Genomic DNA, 14270 nt, shown 5'->3' with positions numbered 1-14270 from the left:
CAACTATGTTAGTAACTCAATCCGTTGATCAATCAATCAATCAATCACCAGACCAATTCCACTTTATTTGGACACTTCTCTAGCTGAGATGGAGTAAGTTCCAAAACATGCCAAAAATCTACGCCGACAATTTGCAAAACAAAAAAGAAATAGAGAAATAAACAAATAATTAAAAAATATTTGTTAAATATAAATATATGTATGTATAAATGGATATAAGTATATATAAAACCCGTGTCTAATTGAAATCTGCACGTCAACTCCACATTAGAGGAATTGAGCCCAGAAATTCGGCGATCATTAATTTCGACACAAAAACAACAACCTAAACTGATTTATTGCGAGCGTGTGGGCGTCTACACGGAAATTGGACAAAAAAGTGTGTAAATTAATAAATAGTTGTAAATAAATAAGGCCAAATAGTTAATGGTTATGGAGTGGAACGTGTAGCACGAATTTCCAATTCTACACAATTGACAGAGTGATAGAGGAAACAATAGAAAAGAGACCAAATGAGATAAAAAAGTTTAAATAAAAGGAGTGATTTATGTACTCATATATTTTATATTTATATACATACATACTATTAGGGTGGATCAAAAAAAAATTTAAATCTGGAAAAATATTTTTATGTAAATATTAAGGTGGGTCAAAAAAATCAAAACTTGAAAAAATCTCTTTTATGTACATACATATAGATATTAGGGTGGGTACAAAAAAAAACAAACTTAAAAAATATTTTTTTTACACTTATTAAGGTGGGTAAAATATAAGCTTAAAAAAATATTTTTTATGGAAACATTGAAAAAATCTTTTTTATGTCCATATTAGGGTGGGTAAAAAAAATATTTAAACTTGGAAAAATCTCTTTTTAAGTAAATATTAAGGTGGGTAAAGAATCGAAACTTGAAATAACTATTTTTATGTACATACATATTAGGGTGGGTACAAAAAAATCGAAACTTGAAAAAGTATTTTGTATGCAAATATTAGGACGGGTCAAAAATGGAAACCTGAAAAATTTCTGTTTTACGCACATATTAGGGTGGGTAAAAAAGAAGCTTAAATGTTTTTCCCTTCTGTTTTTTTTGCCTTTGTTTTTTTGTTTATCCACCCTAGAACCTGCAGTAACAAGTAAGAGCTCCATGGAGCGACTTTCGTAGATATCTCTATCAAATAATTTTTCAAAGTAAGAAGTGAAAAAAAATTGTGTTATTTTGATCCACCCTAGTACCCATGTTTTTTTTTTATTTTTGTATTTGTATGCAAAAATGCGAAAAGCTTCAAAAGTGTTAGGCAAATATTGACAGCGGCACAAGTCTCACGCCGTTGGCAACCGAACAATGGCTACTGACAGGCAGTCCAACAAACAGCAAAGCCAACCAACAACAACCCAAAACAGCAGTGCTTGTTATTGTCGAGTCAACGCGCAAGCGCTTGTTTTCGCAAATATCTAAATTTCAAATCAGCGCGCAAAAGCCAATGACTTTTCGAGACCAGATTTTTTTCGCGCCTTTGAAATGCTGAGCTGCGGATTTTTACTAAAATTTTCGCTGAGCTCATGCGTTAAAGGTATTCACGAAAGCGCGGAAGTGGCTAAGCTGCACTTGAAAGTCGAAACGCTGGAATTCTGCGAATTCAGGTAAAGTGAAGAATGTTTGTTTTTCTGTGACAAAAAAGCTACCTTTGAACACTAGCAGGCTTCCTTATATTCAGAAGTGAGTAGATGTTAGCTCAAAAGCCCATATTTATATCTCCACCTAGCTTCAAGTATACGCATACATTTATATATTATATTTAAATAAGGTTTTGCGCAGCAAATATTTTTATCCACTAAGTTACCCTATACTCCCATTGAAATTAGAAACTGGATTCATTTCATTGTGTAGCAAAAATAAATTCTAAATTCCAAAACTGGTTTGTTTTCATTTCCAGCGTGTTCACTGTATGTTTCGTAGAAGCGTGTTGTTGTTGTTGTTCATTAGAAGGGCTAAAACTGGAAGGCATATCAAAGCTTTAATTTCGTGCTACAAATAAATTATATGTACGAGTACAACAACAAATATAAACAACAACCACAAAATAGTCCACATTATACAATAATGAATACTAAAGGCATAATGAACTATATGGAAGACAATAACAAAACACATTATATTTCTACTCGTTATTCAAACTGCCACATACACACATATGCATTTACAGTGTGATACATATACATATTTCTATTGTAGGCAAAAAATTTATATACTACAAAATTTTTTATATAAAAAAAATAATCAACTGAGCGGGTCTCACTCAGAGCATATTACATTTGTAGTACAATTTTTTTACTGGAAACTGAAAATGAAGTAATAAATTCATATTTCATGGTTCGTTAAACTACAAAATCGTTAAAATCATAAAGCACATTGATGATTATGTGTTATAAATTAATTAAATTGACGAGAAAATGCAATAGACTTGGGATAATTGGCATAAAATAAAATTTTCAATTAAAAGAGATAACAACAGAAACGGAAAAAATCGAAAATATCAAAAAAAAAATTTTAAATCATTTTTGGTTTCAGAGAAATATTAGAAGCAGTGAAAACTTCACTTTAGCTCAATAAAAATTAATACATAAACACAAATTTTACGAAAAAAAATGCACATATTGGGTAGTCGAAAAAGTCTTTTCGTATTTTGTCAATACATATACTACACATACATATGTATGTCGTTGCAGTCATATATCTCCAGTGCTACAAATCACATTGTGTAATATACATACCTACTATATAGTGTTCGAAAGTTAAGATTTTAATTAAGCTTCATTTAACCAAAAATCAAATTCGAAAAAGTTGACAAAAAGTTGGAAGAATGCCACGCAAGCCACCAATGAAATTTGTGAAGTTTACGGAGACGATGCTGTACCAGTTCGTGTATCACAGCAATGGTTTTTAATTAAATTTTTTGCATTAAATATAATTTTTTAAATTTATTTTTAATGTTGGATTTTTACCTCACTTAATTAAATTTTTTAATTTAATTTTTTTGAATTAAAAATTTTTCGAATTTATTTATCACATTAATTTTAAATTTAGATTTTTTTGTAATCAAAACTTCTTTATTTGTATAATTTATTTTTTTCAATTTCAAATTTAAACTTTTTTAATTTAATTAATTATTTTAATTGAATAATTTAATTAGTTAATTTAATTGAATAATTTAATTTTTAAATTAATTAATTTGATTAATTATTATTTAATTAAATAATTTAATTTTTTTAATTAATTATTTTAAATAATTATAATTCAAAATTTTTTCCGAATTTTGCTGTCACTTAATTTTATAAGTATAATTTTTTTTATTTAAGATTTAATTTTAGTTTTAGTTAACTTCGATTTTTCAAAACAAATTTTTTTCTCACATTAACATCTTGAAAAATATAGAAATAAGTTAAAAATCTGCTTACTGTGTAACACACTTGATGAAAACCACTGAAATACAACAAAAACTCGCGTGCAACTCCGTCGATGGCAAAAAATCAACTGAATTGCATTTAATTACAAATTAGCGCAGTGGAATTACGCAAAAAGGTTCTCATCTAACCTAAGATATTGCTGGAAATGTAATTTTCCGGTGGTCCCCGAATTTACTCGACATCAACTTGCAAATGGCTCTCGGGACTATAAATAACTGTATACTAATAATTTTCTTCCTTCGAAACAAATCGGTAGATGAGTGTTACTCATAGAGCTTTCGCTGACGACAACCTTCTTGGGTAACCTTGGGCGGTTTTATAGAACATAAATCAATACAGGAATTGCCAATGTATGTACGTGTATAGATAACGGACTCATAAGCTGTCATGCGTTTGTTATAATTATTGTGGCATGTAAAATACAAAACTGACGCATGCATTACGAAATCTTTTTGTTAAAAAGTTTGAAAAATATTATTTTACAATAATTTATTCTTATAAGGTAGCTGTCGTAATACACACACACACATGTAAGCACTTGTTATCAGCTGTCGCCGGCGTCGTCTCAAGCCGTTCTTTCGCCGCCAAGCTTCGCCTTTGACTGCCTCCAACTTTAATTAACTATGACTAATCGTTGACTAATTGCTGCAGCACACAGCCAATTGGCCTTTGAAGGCATTTGGAAATTTATTTACATATCCAGCTACATACATACACATTCACATGCAAGCTTGTATGTGTGTGTGTACGTTTATTTGCATGAGCATGCACTTTCGAACATTTTGATACAAGTGAGCGGTTGCCACTTGGTGCCCAAGAGCTCGCACGACTGCAAAAGTGTGCCACGCGACGCTGCAGGCATAACGGTACATACATACATATGGGTATATACGTATAGGTACCCATATAAACTTGGTTCTGGGGCGTTGTCGAGCATAAATTTGTGGCAAAAGGCTACACAAGTTGTGCCAAACTGAATTATAATCACTTAAATTCGAACATACACACACTCAAACGAATATATGTGTATGTGTGTGCGCCTTAGTAAAAGTGGCGCCACGAACTAAACCGACAATTCATTCAGTTATCGGGTTTGTGTTGTTGCTTTGCTGCAAGGAAATTCAGCGATAAACATTTAAAATAATAAATGCTCAAGCAATTTCGCCTTTAATTGAGTTAGGTCAGTGCGTTATTAATTGATAAGAGCAATTAAAATATTTTAGTGTGTGCGCAATGGACCCAAGCGTTAGAAAGTAAGCATTTTAAGCGGTTATTTTTATTTTTATTTACTTACTCAAAATATGTCTTAGAGAGCTTTATGCTTATAAAAATCAGTCCAGTTCAAATTTGATAAGGAGTGTATAAGCGCCAAGAAAGTAGGAAACTGTTATATAAAAATTATATTTTAATACAAAATTGTAAAATGAAAATCCCGAAAATTCGGTATCCATTTCGGGATCCCGTTTAATTAGAAAATATAATATAAAAAACTTATTTTATTTTAAAAACTGCAAAGTTTAAATCCCGAAAATTTGGAAAACATTTCGGGATCCCGTTTTATTTTGGGATTAAAACAATTGATCTTGAGTGTGTAAACGTCAAAGAAGTAGGAAGTTTTATAAGAATTGTATTATAAATCAAACTTGTAAGTCCCGAAAATTCGGGATCTCGTTTAGATTGCAAATCATAAAATTATTTATTTTATTTCAAAAACTGCAAAACTAAATCGCAAAATTCGGGACTCATTTCGGGATCCTGTTTAACTTAAAAATCATAACATAAACAACTCTACTTTATTAAAAAAATTGCAAAAATTAAATCCCAAAAATTCGGGATTTATTTCGAGATCCCGTTTGACTTGAAAATCATAATACAAAAGAAACTTAATTTTGTTTTAAAAATTGCGAAATTTCGGGATCCTTTCCGGGATTCGGGATTTAATTTGGAAATCATAATATAAAACTTTAACCAAAAATTCGGGATTTATTTCGGGATCCATTTGATATCGGGACTAAAACAATTTTTTCTTCTTATTGAAAACTCTTTTAAAATAATTTTCTCCCACTAATTGTTATAAGGAAATCAAACTGCAAAATTCATATCCCGCAATTTTGGGATACGTTTCGGGATTCTGTTTAGCTTGGAAGTTGTAATATAAAAACTTTGTTTTATTTTATATTTTCAAAATTTAAATCCCGAAAATTCGGGATACATTTGATATCGGAACCAAAACAGTTTTTTTCTTCCTATTGAAAACAATTTAAAAAAATTTCTTCCCACTAATTGTTTATAAAAAAAATGGTTGACCATTTCCCCTAAAACTATTGAAATTATATTTTTTCTGAAATGTCAAAAAACCAGCTTATACATTTTAAGTAGCCTACACCATATTATTATTCAACAAAAATGTCATATATAATATTTTTAAATATTCCCATTTTAGTTTTCTGTTAATTAAGCTAAGCGCTTTAAACACTCAAGGTCAAAAAAATTCTCAAATATTTCATTTTTTATCACTCTACCTCGCTCGCAAGCTTATAAATTTTATTACGCAACAATTTATTTAAATTATGACCCCTGAAGCGATGATCCATCTAAACTAATTAAGAGAGATATGTATCAAGACTCTTTTTTCTATGTTTAGTATATATAAATGAGTGTATATATGTACGTCTATATTGTATGTAGGTATATATGTACATAGGTATGCTCTTGAATTGCAAGCCCGGACTGATTGACTGATATGTATGCCATGACAATGACAATAAATTATAATAACAAATTAAGTGAATAAATGTTTGTATCTTATACATACATACATACCATATGTTTGCATGTGTGCGATATTAGCGTAAAAGTTACAAGTATTTATATACGAAAACCAATGGCAATTCCAGTCATGCATATTAGCTGTCAATCGTTTGACGTTGATCAGTAAGTTGTGAGAAAACGTCGCTAAATGCAGATAATTCATGCTAAGCGATTTAGGTAGCAGTGGCAAGTCGTCGAAAAGTGGTTGAAAATTTCAATTTTTTTTTTAATTTTCTAACAAACCATACATTTAAGTTCATCAGATCGAGTTGACCTTGATATTGGATTTTCTGTTAAGATAAAACCTCAAGAGCATAGTCTCGTTTCTATCCACGACTTTCACTTAGACTTGCTTTCCTTAATAGAAACACTTTACAACACTTTATACTTCTCAAAATAGAATCGGAAGGTATCTGAAAAAATGTTTCCAAGACCCATTCAGCGCCCAAACCCTGAAAATGTGTTCTCTTCAAGATGCGCCAGTGCTGATTCGACGATTTCCGAATAATTTTATTTATGAATCAAATGTCATTTTCCAAAGCTCTCACTCTCACTTTTGGCCCACTGTACCCCATTGCGAGTGCATTGCCGGAGATCGATGGGAAATTTAATTGATAAATGTCTTGGGATCATGTCTCTGAATAAATTAACTTCATTAGCACTTGCATTGGATCCATAGAAATGATTGTGGCGTGCAAGCAAATGAACTCAAAAACGAATGTTTGTAAAAAAAAATTTAAATAAAGCAATAAAAAATTACGTCAGCCACCTTGAAAGTCAACAGGCATGCTTACTTAAGCGCATGATCAATGATATCAACATAAATATAAGCAGTTATTTGTCACATATATACACATGAGCATAAATAAGGTTCAGCGCCGCGCTTACCACACACACAAACGCCGATTAATAATGAAATAATACGAAATAAAGTAAAATTAATGAGAAATGCCGCATTTGTTATAAAAATATAAATGTAACGTCATAGTAAACGCGTGAGTTTATTTGTAGCGCATGAAATCACTGCGCATGCGCGCCGCCGTTTTACAGCATTTGTGAGCGCCACGAACTAACTGGCCCATTAAAGCATAAATATAAACCGGTTGGGCACTCTAAAGCGACGCGCTGTTTGAAGCAGCGCAAATCTACGCTTAACTTGAGCTGCGGCGCGCTGTTTTTCCCGTGGAAGCACGCGGTTGAAATGGTTTTACGGTTTGACTAGTGTTGCCTGCTTTTAAAGCAACTGGCGTTGCAAGCGTTGACATCACTGGAAGTGTAACATAGACAGGCGCTCACTCAGTTTGCTGTCTTTCGCACTGGCTATCGATAAGTTCGGGCAAATAAAAGTTTTCTGCCTCATTTGGGCGCGAGTTTGGGTTGCCACAGCTGTCTGCCAGTGCGCGTACCAGCGCGATGGCCAGTGTCCAAAACCGCGCTTTGCGCTGCCCGTGAGCAAGGTCAATGCTACCGATCGAGCGCTTGCGCGTACACACAAACATTGGCGCTATGAGCGGCGGAAAGCGTTTCAGTCAATAGACTTTAATCGGAAATTGAAAAAAAATTGATAACAACAATAATTTAAATACAGTAGCTGTTGTTGTAGTTGTTTTTGGTTATTTTTTTATGTTGCTTAACAGAAAATTTTGAAGCAGATGATAGAGATTTGTATTGAAATACGAGAAAAAAATATTTTTTTTTGACAGTCCGGGTCAAATTTGATCATGAATTTTTCGAAAATGGTATAAGCAACCTTTTTGTAGAGCATTCCATTTCCTACTAAAACAAGCAACCTTTTTATAGAGCATTCCATTTCCTACTAACAGTTCACAGTCTGAGACAAACGACCTTTTTGTAGAGCCTTCCATTATCAGTTGACAGTCCGAGTCAAACTTGATCATGAAGATTTCGAAAAAGTCATAAGATACCTTTTTGTGGAGCATACTATTTCCTCTTAACAGTTCACAGTCCGAGTCAGATTTGATCATGATTTTTTCGAAAAAGTCATAAGAGACCTTTTTGTAGAGCATTCAATTTTCTTCTATCAGTTCACAGTCCGAGTCAAATTTGATCATGATTTTTTCGAAATATAGTTGAAAGCGACATTAGTTTTTTCCTATCGGATAATTAGAAAAAATAGAAAATTGTAAGGCGGAAAAAATTTCCCTTACAACTAAAAGCTCATAGTAGCACAGAATTTCTTCGAGGTATCTAAAAACCTATTTTTAGAGCAGCAAAACAAAAAAAAAAACAAATTAACACACTATAATGTATACATCTACACTTTAATACATATAAAACCACTTGTTTTGTTGTTCGTGCCGTTTTCTCATTAGTTTGCGTCGCCTCATCAGCACTTTGCGCACGGAAGCCGCTACCGCCTTCTTCAAATATTACACGCCTTTGCTGTTGTTGACTTTTTGCAAAGGAAATTAATGATTTTCGGCGGCATGTGTCCAAAAATGCCTTTGATAAAAACAATAATAACAATTAAGCAAAATAAATGTCGCTAATTGAATTTGCTGGTTTAAAGCAGTTTTTTGGGAATTTTTTCTATCAAATGAGTATTAATGTCGTTTCATTAACATTTTGGCACATCCCATTAGGGTAAACACTTTTGGAGACACACAAAAAAAAAAAGAAATGCAAAATAAATGTAATTTTTTGTACTTTAAGTGTTGTACTCGTAGTACATCAAATGATAATGTAGACAAACCAAAAACGAACCAACGAAAAAACGATGAACACTGCTACATCGCAGCTATATGGTAATACCCTTCACATGTGCATTTCTTATAGCATAGATTTCGATCTGTCGGTTTGTGTACAGTTATATAGCAAAGCGGCTGAGCTCAGGTCACCAAGGGTTACAGCTTGATGAACTGTAGACTGACTCAAGAGCAACAGAGAGGAGGGTTCGGCTTAAAGAGTCTGAAACTGCCAGTGAATCTCCGGTGACAAGGTGATAAGGTGCCGCCTTGGAATAAGTAATCCCAGCGCCTAAAGAACAAGGGAATACCTATACAACAATAGGACGACGCGGAAAAGAAGTACCCCGATTTCGCGTTCTTCTGTATTGAGATCAATAAGATCTTGATTAAGGTATAATGGTAAACTGATTAGAGCAATTTTGTCTTCGTACTGGTGAGAGTGGTATTCGGTCACTTTAGTAAACAAGAGTGACACTCTGCTGTGATGGCTGGTAAGTCAATATCACAGTTGCTTCCGTCTCGTTAAAAGCCTGGCAGGTCTTCAAGTAGGTTCTAAGCACGTCACCATTAAATTGACCGTATATCTTCAGTTAAGAGAACTACTGATTGGTTCTGAACACAATCTCACATGAGTACTTGGGTGCCAATCGCATGAAATGCATACCCAATGAACAAAAACCTCAACAGTGAACAAAAATCACAGCCAGAAGAAAACAAAAGCGAGGAATAAAGCAATGTTTTTCGCAGAAGTAGCAGAGTTCTGCGATCACCAGTGTTACAACTAACATCAGTGTCATTAAAGAAGACGAGTTCTCGCCCAGAAAACATGGTACCGATCGAGTCAACGACACCACATCTGAAGGACGCGCTAGCAGTTCAGCGAAAACACGTTCTGCTGCGCGTCCTCGAAACGGAAAAGCCGAACAGTGAAATACTTTGATGCTCAGAAAAGCCAAAAGGAACGATTAACATCAATACATAGCGGGTTAAAAAGACAATCTGAAGCTGTCATTATAAAGCCAAAAGTTAAAAAGCCCAAACGGAAAACTAGAATAGACACAATTTCACTGGAGTTAGAAAAGGACCAGGCGGAAATACCGAATTTTTTTGGAACGTTAAAGGGCACATTAAAAGAGGCCGCATCCGTAACCGACCTTAAACCAAAGGCCAAAACAGTAGAGATAAGAGATATTGATTCCTAACGACAAAGCAAGATATCATTGCAGCGATAGAGAGTGCCCTTGAAGAATTAGTGCTTAACACTAAAATAAACATCTCCCCACCCAACACCAGAGAGCAAGTTAGAGCGTAGGTAACTTTGCCAAGTGTTAAAGCAGTCATACTAATATGACAGATGTATACAAACTTTCAGGTCGATATCTCAAAACTGGAGCTGATCATTTATGTGTGTTTTTATCGAGAGCCCACATATTTAGTTTAACCAGATCTCATTACAACTCTTCAGGATATCCTTTTCATTTTCATTTATGTTTTTAGCCTATCTACAGTATGTCAGAGCTCTGGAAAGATATTTTAGTAAATAAGTCCAATGAAAACTTTACGTCTATGATATTGTGACCATTCGACCAAGTAATGGTTCTAGTGAGTAAGTTTTATATTAACAGCTTAATGGGAAATGACACAAAAAAACTTGGTCGAACAAAATACTAAAAGTACAAAAGCATTAGAAGGGTTAAGATTGCGAATTTGACATCAAATTAGGGTTAAGTTAGAATAGGTTGGGTTAAACGACCGTTCCTAACAGGGAACTCACTTGGACAGGTTCTTCTAAGCCGGTCCATGTGGTACCTAAAATCAGATCAGAGCAATTAAATTGCTTTTTAAGACGTAAAATTGCTTTTAGGAATCTTTTTTGATATTTTTGAATGAAATGGGATTTTCATCGATGGGCAAATTAATGAAATTTTACTGTACTGTCTAGTTAAGAATCTGCATACTGTGCGGACCTAAAGTAAAATTAGAGAAAATGTTACTTACGATTTTAAAAATAGTGGTTGTTGTAGATTATCTGCAAATAGAAAAAGAAATATTTATAAATACTTCTCCAACACGTTTCAATACGAAATAAGTTTGGAATTTTTACTCTAAGGAAATGGAATATAGCAATATAGCTTCTAATCAGTATTTGCATAGACCTCTTTCTTATATTTGCTTTAATCACAGTTTCCTACATATTTCCTTACAAACTCTAAGCATTTGTTTTTGTATTTACAACAATTACACCGCTTTCTTAATCTTGAACTTTTGCGCCGAGCTGTTGACTTCAAGCAGCCCGTGTAATCAATACGACTAAGCTGCGCTTAAGAGCAAAAGCCTAGCTGATGAAGCAGCGCGCACACTTTCTGTAATCGATATGCAGCAAAGTAAACGCATTCGTAATTAGAAATGCAACCCTGCAAGAAAATGTTGCTAACTGCTTCAAAGGTTGTTTTTTCTAGATAGTCAATATCTGCATGGCAACTCCACTTCAATTGCAAAGAAAATAAGTATTTGTGGTGGCTAGAGAAAGTCAAAGACGGTTATATATAGTACAGAACGCTTGTATGCTTACTTCTAGTTTTTTATGTACTTCTTTCTTCATCTTCAAGTGTTTTCTTTTTTACGAACTTTTTACCTCCTTTCCAAGTTATTTGCGGTTTTGCCACTTCATCTGCAAATTATGCGCAACATGGACTTTAAACTTGGCATGCCGAAGAACAACAACAAAAGAGAAAACAATTCGCCTGATTTATTGCAGACTTGCGGTGGTTTTTGATAGATATATATATGTAGAAATATAAATGTTATGTAGGTAAGTCCCGCCAGCAACCACAAGCGCTGTCAACACTAATTTTTCGCTTGCCTTACTCGTACCCCTTTTCTATTCTTTTATGGTGCGATATGGGTGTCTTAAGGCAGTTTTCTTGAAATTTGAAAGTGGGATATTCTTGGCATGACTTGTTTGTGCTTTTGATCCTATATTCTATGAACAAATTGCTGCCCTGCATACAAACTGATTGATCCAAATCAAGTTGTTGTATGAGAAAGTTTTTTATTTGACAAGATATCTTCTTGAAAACTTTCACAACTTATTTTCCAAGTCAACGTATTAATATCCGAAGAAATTGCTTAAATCGGACCACTATAGCATATAGCTGCCATACAACCTGACCGCTCCAAATCAAGTACTTGTATGAACAACCTTATTATTTGATAAGCTATTTTCATAAAATTTGGCATGAGTTATTATCTAAGGCAGTATTGTAACCTGCGAAGAAATTGTTCAAATCGGACCACTATAGCATACAGCTGCCATACAAACTAAGCGCTCCAAATCAAGTACTTGTATGAAAAACTTTTTTATTTGACAAGATATCTGCATCAATTTTGACATGAGTTATTATCTAAATCAGTGTTGCAACTTACTAAGAAATTATTCAAATCGGACCAGAATAGCATATAGCTGCCATACAAACTGACCGCTCCAAATCAAATTCTTATATGAACAACTTTTTTATTTGCCACGCTATTTTCTTGAAAATTTGCCAAAATTATTGTAGAAACCAACGTAATAATCTGCCAACAAATTGTTCAAATTGGATCACTATAGCATATAGCTGCCATACAAACTGACCGCCCCAAATCAAGTTCTTGTATGAAAAACTTTTTTATTTGACAAGATATCTGCATCAAATTTGACATGAGTTATTATCTAAATCAGTGTTGTAACCTGCTAAGAAATTATTCAAATCGGACGAGAATAGCATATAGCTGCCATACAAATTGACCGCTCCAAATCAAGTTCTTGTATAAACAACTTTTTTATTTGACAAGATATCTGCATCAAATTTGACATGAGTTATTATCTAAATCAGTGTTGCAACCTGTTAAGAAATTATTCAAATCGGACCACTATAGCATATAGCTGCCATACAAACTGACCGCCCCGAATCAAGTTCTTGTAAGAACAACTTTTTTATTTGACAAGATTTCTTCATGAAATTCGGTTTGAGTTATGACACAAATCAATAGAGTAAACTTCGAAAATATTGTTAAAATCGGACGACTATAGCATATAGCTGCCATACAAATTGACCGCTACAAATTAAGTTATTGAATGAACAACTTTTCTATTTGTGCTTCGTGTTGCACCGAAGTTAACGTTTTTTCATGTTATTTACTATTTTTATAACCTACTTTGTTATTGTAAACACTTTGTTTATATTTTATGATTATATTACGGCTATAAATATTTTTACCATTACTTTGTTTACTAAAAGCTTAAACCTTCTTTGAAATGCATCTGTGTACAATTTTGCCCAGTGGTCACCATTCACCGTTACCCAACTGCAATTCGATACTTAAAACATTTAGCATAAACTCGTCTCTTATTCCTCTATTCACCAGCAACACATTGGCCTCTCAAATATTCATTTTGCTTTTGTTTTCCGGCGCATTGTTGGACATATTCACTTTATTTACTTACAATTACCTCATAATTGAGTAATTTGTTATTATTTTTGCCCTTTGTTATTTAATTTATACTCGTTTTCTGTTTTTGTTTACCTCACCACACACAATTAGCGTCTTGTTAGCCGCACTTCAGACCCTCCATACGGCAACTTCGGCAAGCCCTTTCCTCCACAGCTCGTATTATTTTACATAAACCTTTTAGCTTTTGTTTTGCTCTGTTTACTTTAGTTAATTAGCCTTTTATGTTTCGGCATTTTCTGCGTTTCCTTTTCTTTAACTTATTTTTTTGTGCTTCTTGTTTTTCTGCAGTTAGAAAATGTGTGGATTTCCAGCACTTGCAACATGTTCAACGTGCAACGCGTGAAGGCGTCAAATTTTCATTCGTTTTGTCGGCAATTAGTTACGCAATTTGTTATTGTTGTTGTTGGCTTTGCGTACGTTTTAAACGAAATTGATAGGTAGATTTTAAGAAAGGTATGATTAAATTACTTGAGGGTCACTTGCATGTGATAATACAGTTATATTTAGTGTAATATCTAATTACCAGTTACAATCGCTCAATATTGACCGCTTTCAACAGCCGTAAAAAAGAGGGAAATGACACAGGTTTCGAATGGGTTAAGTCTAGTTATACATGAGAACTTGCAAGGTCTTTTTCGAGTATCAAAATAAGAAAAAATCTGAAATCAGCTGATTTTCGCTCTTTCGCTCTAGAGTCCAGTAATGAAGAACAGATGGAGTTTGGTAGACGAATATAAGGACCACATTAGAACCAATGCGGATATGTAAAATTTTGAGATCTGTTTTTTTAA

General features: G+C 33.5%; 1 protein-coding gene across 4 annotated transcripts in view; it reads right to left on the bottom strand.

Annotated features, from left to right (window-relative positions):
• LOC120770935 (protein unzipped) overlaps positions 1-14270 on the bottom strand; it is a 114034-nt gene that overhangs the window by 35435 nt on the left and 64329 nt on the right. For all 4 annotated transcript variants that reach the window (XM_040098640.1, XM_040098639.1, XM_040098642.1 and 1 more), the window contains exon 4: positions 10984-11014. The gene's annotated coding sequence lies outside the window, so the exon portion shown is untranslated. The remainder of the gene's footprint in view (positions 1-10983; positions 11015-14270) is intronic.

This window comes from Bactrocera tryoni, chromosome 3 (assembly GCF_016617805.1).
Source record: "Bactrocera tryoni isolate S06 chromosome 3, CSIRO_BtryS06_freeze2, whole genome shotgun sequence".
In the NCBI taxonomy this organism is placed as follows: domain Eukaryota; kingdom Metazoa; phylum Arthropoda; class Insecta; order Diptera; family Tephritidae; genus Bactrocera; species Bactrocera tryoni.
Note: the sequence above shows the minus strand (reverse complement) of the source record. Positions and strands in the feature narration are given on the sequence as shown.